Below are 8,197 nucleotides of genomic sequence, written 5' to 3'. Positions count from 1 at the left end.
AGTTTAAGATATAAAAGTTTATTAATAGTTTCTCTCTGGTATTATGCAATTTCATTTGTCCCATCGTCTGTTGTAATTTTTTATTCGTCTCAAACTATAATCGCACTTCATTATTTCGCGCATAATGCGCTTCCTCGAAAAGTAACAGATTATCTGTTAGTTTATGCGATTAAGTACGTCGGAATTTAAGATGTCGAATAGATTTTAACGACGAAAGCTACGGGGATTGCAAGAACAAAGATACTCTGCCGAGAAGATAGTCGAAATTAGCGAAACTTCGCATCTGTACTTGGGTACTGGGTTTCGCAAATTAGAAACTTGCAAATAGAATCGCTGTAAATTTTGGAAATATTAATTTCGATAATATTTAATTTCTAAGAATTTCTAAGAAAATGCAACAAATAAAGGCAGTGAATCGACGAATGCTTGCAAAGTGACAGATAGAAAATTTTTCCGTGAGTTTCTTGTATTAAAATCAACGTCGGAAATATTTTGTTATGCAAGTTTTAGAAGCTCGCAGCCACAACTGAGAATTAAAAATCACCCGAAACAAGCTTGAAATCGATAAACTAGCGAAAAATTTATCCGAAAAATTCAGTCAGAAATTCATAAAAATTATTGAAATTTCAAACTGGAAAAGATTTCCAACGAGAAATTTTTATGGAATTCAATTTGAAATTTCCACGAATGTCCGCAAGCAGTGGAAATCAAACAAAGAGCAACGGTGAACGATCAAATTGATAAAGACTTGTTTAGCAGCTAGGAATTTGTTCACCTTGCGCGATGAACAAGTTATTTGAATAGTTGCTGTTGCCAACGAGGACTTTGTTTAATTAAAGTGGCATAAGCGCGAGACGCGGCGTGAATTATAGCTGTGTGCCTTCGTTCCAAGTATTTCAGGAATTTTTATGTTGAAATTAAGATCTTCCGAATTGTGAGATGTTGCGCGAGAGCGCCGATAGGAAATTTTCGTCTGAAAATTTCATGAAAATTCGCTGCCCGGAGTTCTCCAATGCAAATTTCCAAGTCTTCCCCCAACACGCGTGCAGAACTCCACGCGCAACGAAAAGAACGAAACGTTGGATGAAAATTGTAATTGCGTTACTTAGCTCGAAACACCGATGTGAGAAAAAGAATTAGACGGCCACGAATTCGCTATCGAGCTCAGTAAGTACCATGGCTCACGAAAATATTTGTATCAATACCCATTGTTACGTTCGGCGATTCTTTGCGTAACCCGGAACCCATCCCTCGATCGATGAGGCCACTAGCTGCGCAAATATAATTAATCAGACCGCAATAATCCTAAGAAACTGTAATAAAACTAAGCATTTGTATTTTACTGTTAGGGCCCTTAATTGTTATAAAATATATTCAATTCAAGACGTTCCTTATGGTTATTACTCCATCAGGTAAAAAGTGGAGCACCGTAACACGATTAATAAGGAGGACCACACTAGATGTTGGGACTACGATAGTGAAGGTGACGACACCGAGCATGCGCTGTTCCACTGCCCTAGATGGATACAAGAGAGGGCTGAAATGGAGAACTACATCGGCACACCACTGACGACAGACAACTTAATTTTGTGTATAGTGAAAAAAGAACACAATTGAACAAAGTTACAGGCTTGGAGCAAGAAAATAATTTTATCAAGAATGACTCCAGAGAAGTGCGAAGAGAGGAGGAGAGCAAGAAGAAGGAGCGGTACGAATGTAAAGCCCAACCCTGAAGTAATGCCGTAAAGCGGTTCCGGGGCTGGTGCTCGTACAGCTAGAGGAGCGAAAGCTGTCGAAGTGGGATCTCGGATGAAGTATCTGGATCTCATCATCGACAGCCAGTGAAAGCTCGGGCCGCACTTCGACTCCCTGGTCCCGAGGGTGTTGGCGGCGGCCAACGCCTTGTACGGCCTGCTGCCGAACATCAGCGGGGTGGGAGTCGCGGTGCGCCAACTATACGAGGGCGTCGTTCGGTCTCGAGTGATGTACGGGGCCCCGGTATGAGTAGACGATCTGATGGCGAGTCGCCGTAGCGTCCTGCTCCTAAAGACGCTGCACAGGGTGACCGCCATCGGAATCGTCAGGGGATACCGAACGGTGTCCCGCGCGTCGACGATTCTGGCCGCGTCTCCTCTGCGGGAGCTCCGGGCATTGATACTCAAGCGGAGATATTCCCGAACAGGCCGTCCCAGATGACCTGGGAACCGCCGAGGAGGATACGTGGGACCAGTGGCGGTATCAAGTATTCTCATCTTTGGTTTCGGGTTCTTTCCTGAGCGTATATTTAGCGCTATACAGTACCTGGGCACCCCATAGGGCCATAGGGGTTCGGGTTACACCCCACCAGCGCACAAAGCATCCAGTGCCTTGCTACCTCGATTAACTAAGCCTGCAGGGGCTGTCGCTCATCTCAGGTCGAACGGGGCGCTTTCTAAGCCCTTCCGTCTCTCCAGGACGGTTCTGGAGCAGGTGGGACGCTGCTCACCCGCCGAAGGCCATTCGGGGCGAGCCAATATCCCTTAAATCGGCCCTCTTACCAGCATCTTGGCCATCAACCACTGCAACCACGAGTCCAAACCCATAATTGGTCGAGCAGCGGGGTCACTACTCCTTACACTCGACCCCCGTGGTACCATCCTAAGTCATTGGTGGGACTATCGTGTGGATATACGGCCACATCACTGCTGGCCGGCGACCTGCTAACCGTGCTCGGCAGTTCCAGATGGGACTCACGTAAGCGGGGACCTCAAGGTACAAAGTACCTGGGAACTTATCCCTACGGTCCATCCTTGGCATCAGGATCGTGGGTGCGCTACTACCCAAGGCCACTTAGAGAGTGTGTAACCGTACTTAAACGCCTTACACTCCCGGCGACCTTCCCTGCGGTGTACATAGAGGACTCACGTAAGCGGGACGCTTGTTCCGACGGTCCTCCCTGGTTGCGGGAACGTGAGTATGCCAGCCTCCATAGACTTACATAAGCAAGTCCTCCCTGCGGGAAGTGGCGGTCTCAGCTGATCAATGAGGGAGGCGAACATCCAGGCGTGGAGGCGGTCCTCCCAAGTTGGGAGGCATGGAGGATCTGTGACGGATGAAAAGAGAGAGGTGGACTCGTCAGTAAGGCTATGCCCGGTAGTCCCTGCCTTAGACGTAGAGGGAGTCTCGCTAGGTGCGGTATTTATATCAATCGCTCGTATATTCGACCGCTAGCGAGTAAGACAGACAGACTCGTTGTCGTCGTAGTCCTCTAGTGTTGGCGGTTGGTACCCGCGGATCGCCCGGGAGGTGTTGCGCCGCCTTGATGCCTCGACCTGTCGGCGTCCTGTTGATACCGATCCGCCACAGATCCTCCGCGGTCTCCCGCTGACCTACAGGATGACCCAGGTGCTCACGGAACACGGCGTATTCGGCGAGTACCTGATGAAGATCGGACACGAGACGACGCATATCTGTCACTATTGCGGGGAGGGCAAGGACACGGCGTAGTACACGCCGGAGTTTTGTCCGGCGTGGGAGCTGCACCGCTACACCCTGCGCCTCGTCATAGGCGAGAGATCGGCCCCTTGGCGATCGTGGAAGCGATGCTGAGCGGGCCGCAGGAATAAGAGATTGTCCCCTTCTTGTGCGAGCAAGTTATACTCGCAAAGGAGCGGGCAGAGAGGCAAACTCTCACCCTTGCAGGGTAACGCGGCGGAGGGTGATGGCGGTCAGGCGGCCCGGAGCAGCTGCACCGCCGCCCCCAACTGGTCGCGACTAGATCGGGGAATGGCGCTAGGGGCAATAGCCTCCTCTAGCTCCAATTCATCTGTTAGGAAATTTTATGACTGACTCAATCAAGAGGACGCGGGGAGTGCACCGGCAGTAATTCGCAAGAAATCCCGGGGCACTTCTGTTACACACATAGGCAGGCCATCGTGGAGTTTTAGTCGGTAAGAGTCCGACACTGTTCTGCTGCTACCGCAGCGGCGGAGTGTCCATGAGGATTTCTCCACGTACAAAAAAAAAGCTAGACGAGCGGAGAGAAGAGGGGTTTTTAGTGGGTATGGCGACGCTATCTGTCGAGCCCCACATAACCCAGTGACACGGGTCACTGAGTATGCGTAATTAGCATTTTCCCCTCTTCGCGGAGAAAAAAAAAAGAAGAGGTGGTGGGGCGACCAACACCCAGCAGGAGTTTTCCTCTGCGACAGCATCGTCACCGAACTTCACTGGTTCATCATCGTTAAATCAGTCAACATCTCTGCGCTGGTTTTGCATCTTTAGATTAGTCATCGAGTTAACTTATATCTATACGCACCGAGCGTAACTATTTTGTCTACAAGTTGTTGGAATAAAATATATATTGTTACCTGTTATTCTCAGTGTTATTATCAATTCAACCACCTCTATTATCCTAACCGAAATAGGGAATCGATTACTTCGTGGCGTCGATTATATAATCGTAACGGGAATTTACGACTCCCGTTGCCGCGCTTCATCGCGATCGCGCCTCTCCACGAACGGTCGAACACCCATAGGAAGTTTTCATAGGTATATTAAGTGTAGATTTTTACACAAATTTCATTTTTAAAGATGTAGGTAGAAAAGCAGAAAATTGTGTCACCTATCGGATAGTATAGAATTATACTTTGGATATTTTCTATACTTTTTTATACTACACGCGTTCTATGCGATTCTGCACTTTTCCATTTTCTATAAATGCGTGTCTTATATAACACATTGTGTCGTTGCACGAATGCTGTAACGAGACATTGGCATGATCGCATCGGCAAAACTGAATAATAATTTCCAACTCTACATTTAGTAATAAAACTGGAAGAGACCAGTTTGCACAATTTTTAGTGAAAATATACACGCAATTTGCTATAAATTTAACGAAACTGAACGAAAGTAGCGCATTTACGAAGTTATTATTTACTACAAATATAGACTTAATGAAAATTATAATCGGTAAAAAGTCTGGTAAACATAAATCGTTAATAGCGATCTGAAACATACGATTGGCGTAGAAGATCTCGCAAATATTCGGGCTTACCGATACTGTTCAAATTGTCCAAATAAATTGCACAACAATTTTGCTGATTCTCGCGAAAGATGTACGTTCGTTAAATATCTGACAGCCTCTATGTACGTCTCTAAATTTGTTTAAAAATTTAACAATACGACTATGATAATCGAGCCTCGTTACAATGTAAATGACATCTCGTCAATAGTATATAAATGAAAGATTTCTACAAATACCTTATTCGAATATTTCCGCAAGCTACTGTTAATTACTTTTTTTTTCGAGAGGCTTATCAACGCAAATCGATGTCCGTTGCAGAAAATTCCCGCAGTATTTACATTAAGACGTGCGTTAAGATCTCTACTATCGCGAGATATTCAAATTACACGGTGGTCCGAGCGTTCCGAGCAGAATATGGTGTCTCTTATCGTCGCACCATCGCTCTGCTTTCAACTGGAAGAGAATACCATAATTGTGGTAAAAATCACCGACTCGCGAGCTTGTTTGAAGTAGGGAAATTACAAGCGGTCATCTGCAGTGGATCCTGCAGCTCTGATTGCGAGGATTTTCGTACAAATGCCAAGAGAATTCACCTTAAACGTGATACTTAACAGAATAGTACGCAACGAAATTCGTATTGAACAAATGCAATTTAAAAAATGGAAACTAAATAATTGTTTCACTTACTAAATATTCTTACTATTATAATATATTTCCACGTTCTGTACGTCTTATATGGAAGAATGTTCGTGGAAAACAGTGCGAGCGTTGCGAGAAACGAGTTCTTCAGGAGGAAAAGAAAATTCCTGCATCAACGTAATCCACACTACGTGAAGAAAGAAATTTAGATGTAGCAACTGACGTTTATTAGTGTTTACGTTTTTCTCTATAGAGAGGATCTTGTCACGTCATCACACAACTATTTAGAAAGGGAAATTCCACTCAAGTTCCATGCTATAGTGTTGCCATTGAAACGTGGAAGATTTTCCAACAGAAAGTCGAAATTTTTGAGTATTTTCTACAAGCATTCTTCGATTTTCCACGTCATATGTATTATCTCTGTGTGTGCGTGTGTGTGTGTGTGTACCTTTATATCTTTCTCGTAAACGCGTGGAAGTCCAGGTGATCCAATTAACGAGGAAAATTGACCGCGAGTCAATGGCTACACGGATCAAATTTTTCAACGTAAGTAGCGAAATCTGGAAGATCGACTGACCAAGAGCGATGAACAAAAACGGAATGGAAGTGTCGATGTTCGTTAACTTCCCCGAACCTATGTGCCCTAATTAGAGCAGAAAATCAAATACCTCTCTCTCAATTACCGAGTTGCTAGTCGAACGGGGAACCGATGTTCGTGTTTGATGTCAAGTTTGCACGAAAGAGATCCGATCTGGGTTTGCTTATGGGGGTAGAGAAATTTTTCTTGCTTGGTGGTAGTAGTGACACCGGATTCGTGGCGAACTGCAAGGATCTTTATCCCGTGGGATACGCTTAATCCGTGAAGAGGATGACAGAAGACGGATAATTCAAAGAACGAGTTTTCACCAGAGCATCGAATAAAGCGCTATCCTGAAGTGGTTGTAAACACACTGGTCTTCAGGGGTGGTTTGGGCAACAGCGACAGTATGAACTATCAGTTGCCAATCACTTTCTTCTAATCCTTCCTACTCCTCCTGCTATTCGGCGTGGTCTATTCGTTCGTTTTGACCAGTTAGTTGTTTTTGACGAAGCGCGGTCTGCCGTGCTTTTACGCTTTTCGAACGTCGAAAACATTCTCTCAGAAGATTCCACTATCGAATAACCGCGGTTTTACGAGCACTTTACTGAATTACAGTAGCGAGATTATGGATGAATCGTTTACGACGATGCGTACGACAATTCAGCACCGACAGAGAAACTGTATTTGATCGTAAGCGTGATCGGGTCGCTCGTTTTTCGTTGCAGAAGAGCTGAAGAACGCGTCTGCGACTTCATGGCGCATAATAGACGCTCAAACCAGATTGCCATTTTGTCGCGAAATTTACCCAGTTTTTTGGTCGATAACGCGTTGCAAATGAATTATAAAATACGAACCTACCGATTAAGATATTTCTTCAAAAAAAGGGAATTTCTAGAGAGAAGGCGCAGTTTCTTCTTCGCAGGATTCTCCGCCGAAAAAGATTTTACTACTCGCGAGCGAAAGAACGACGTGGCATAGAGGCCACGAGAGAGGGGAAACAGAGCAATGTAACGAATCGCTGTTGATTCTACGGTCCTGCTTTGACAATAAGGTCCTACTGCGGATGAATTAGCATCATCAAGATAGTAAAGTCTTCTTACAGTGAATTCAGGCTGGCAATTTAGCTAGCTACATCGTCGAGCACGTCCTCGGAGAATAAATCCCCTCGAGATCCTTCCATAGGATAACTTTCACTCCGTCCCTTATAAGATTTTATAGGATACTTTGTAAGATAAGTTTAACGAGCTAAATCGTAGCGTTCCTATCGATTTTAAGAACGCAATACGCAGCGGCTGGTATTAAAAATGAAAATCCTTGCGATAAATGAACGACGAAGAAAGAAAACATTAGACTTGCGCGTGTGAAATGCTACATCGAAGTTTGGAGGGGGAAAGATGGTAGATTCTTCGTGTCTTTTCAATTTAGAGGTTACTCTGTAATGTCTATGATTTAATTTTTCATCTGATAATTTCTTCTTAATCTTTCTACTGATAAAAATCTACATTCGTAAGAAAATTCCTCTAGTAATGTCTGTTAATAAAATTCAATATTCGTGGTAATTGCTGCCAATAATCTTCCTGTATAGTATCCTAATAATAATAATCATGCTAATCTCTTTTAGTAATTTCCGTTACTAGAATTCTATACTTGCATTTATTTCTTAAACCAACTTCTCTTGATAAAATTCTCCTCCGCTTAATAATTATATCGCATATTCTCCACTGCGTATCTCGTGCCTGAATCGCAAGACTGATTTAAACTTTTCAGAGCTGCACTGTCGTGCGCTTCGAATTCAAGCTGATTGTTCAAATTGCCCGAAATCGATGCGATCTTCGTTCTAACAATTTTACGAGGCAGGTTCTAACCTGATAAAGTAAATGATTACATCGTTATCGCTCTTGCAGTTTCCTCTGGTATGATAAACAGTCTACAAGAATGTACATGAACGAGCTCGTTTTTGTACGATTTAAAAG

Source organism: Bombus vosnesenskii, unplaced genomic scaffold, assembly GCF_011952255.1.
Source record: "Bombus vosnesenskii isolate JDL3184/JDL3185 unplaced genomic scaffold, Bvos_JDL3184-5_v1.1 scf7180000013265, whole genome shotgun sequence".
NCBI lineage: Eukaryota > Metazoa > Arthropoda > Insecta > Hymenoptera > Apidae > Bombus > Bombus vosnesenskii.
This window is presented reverse-complemented; position numbering follows the sequence as displayed.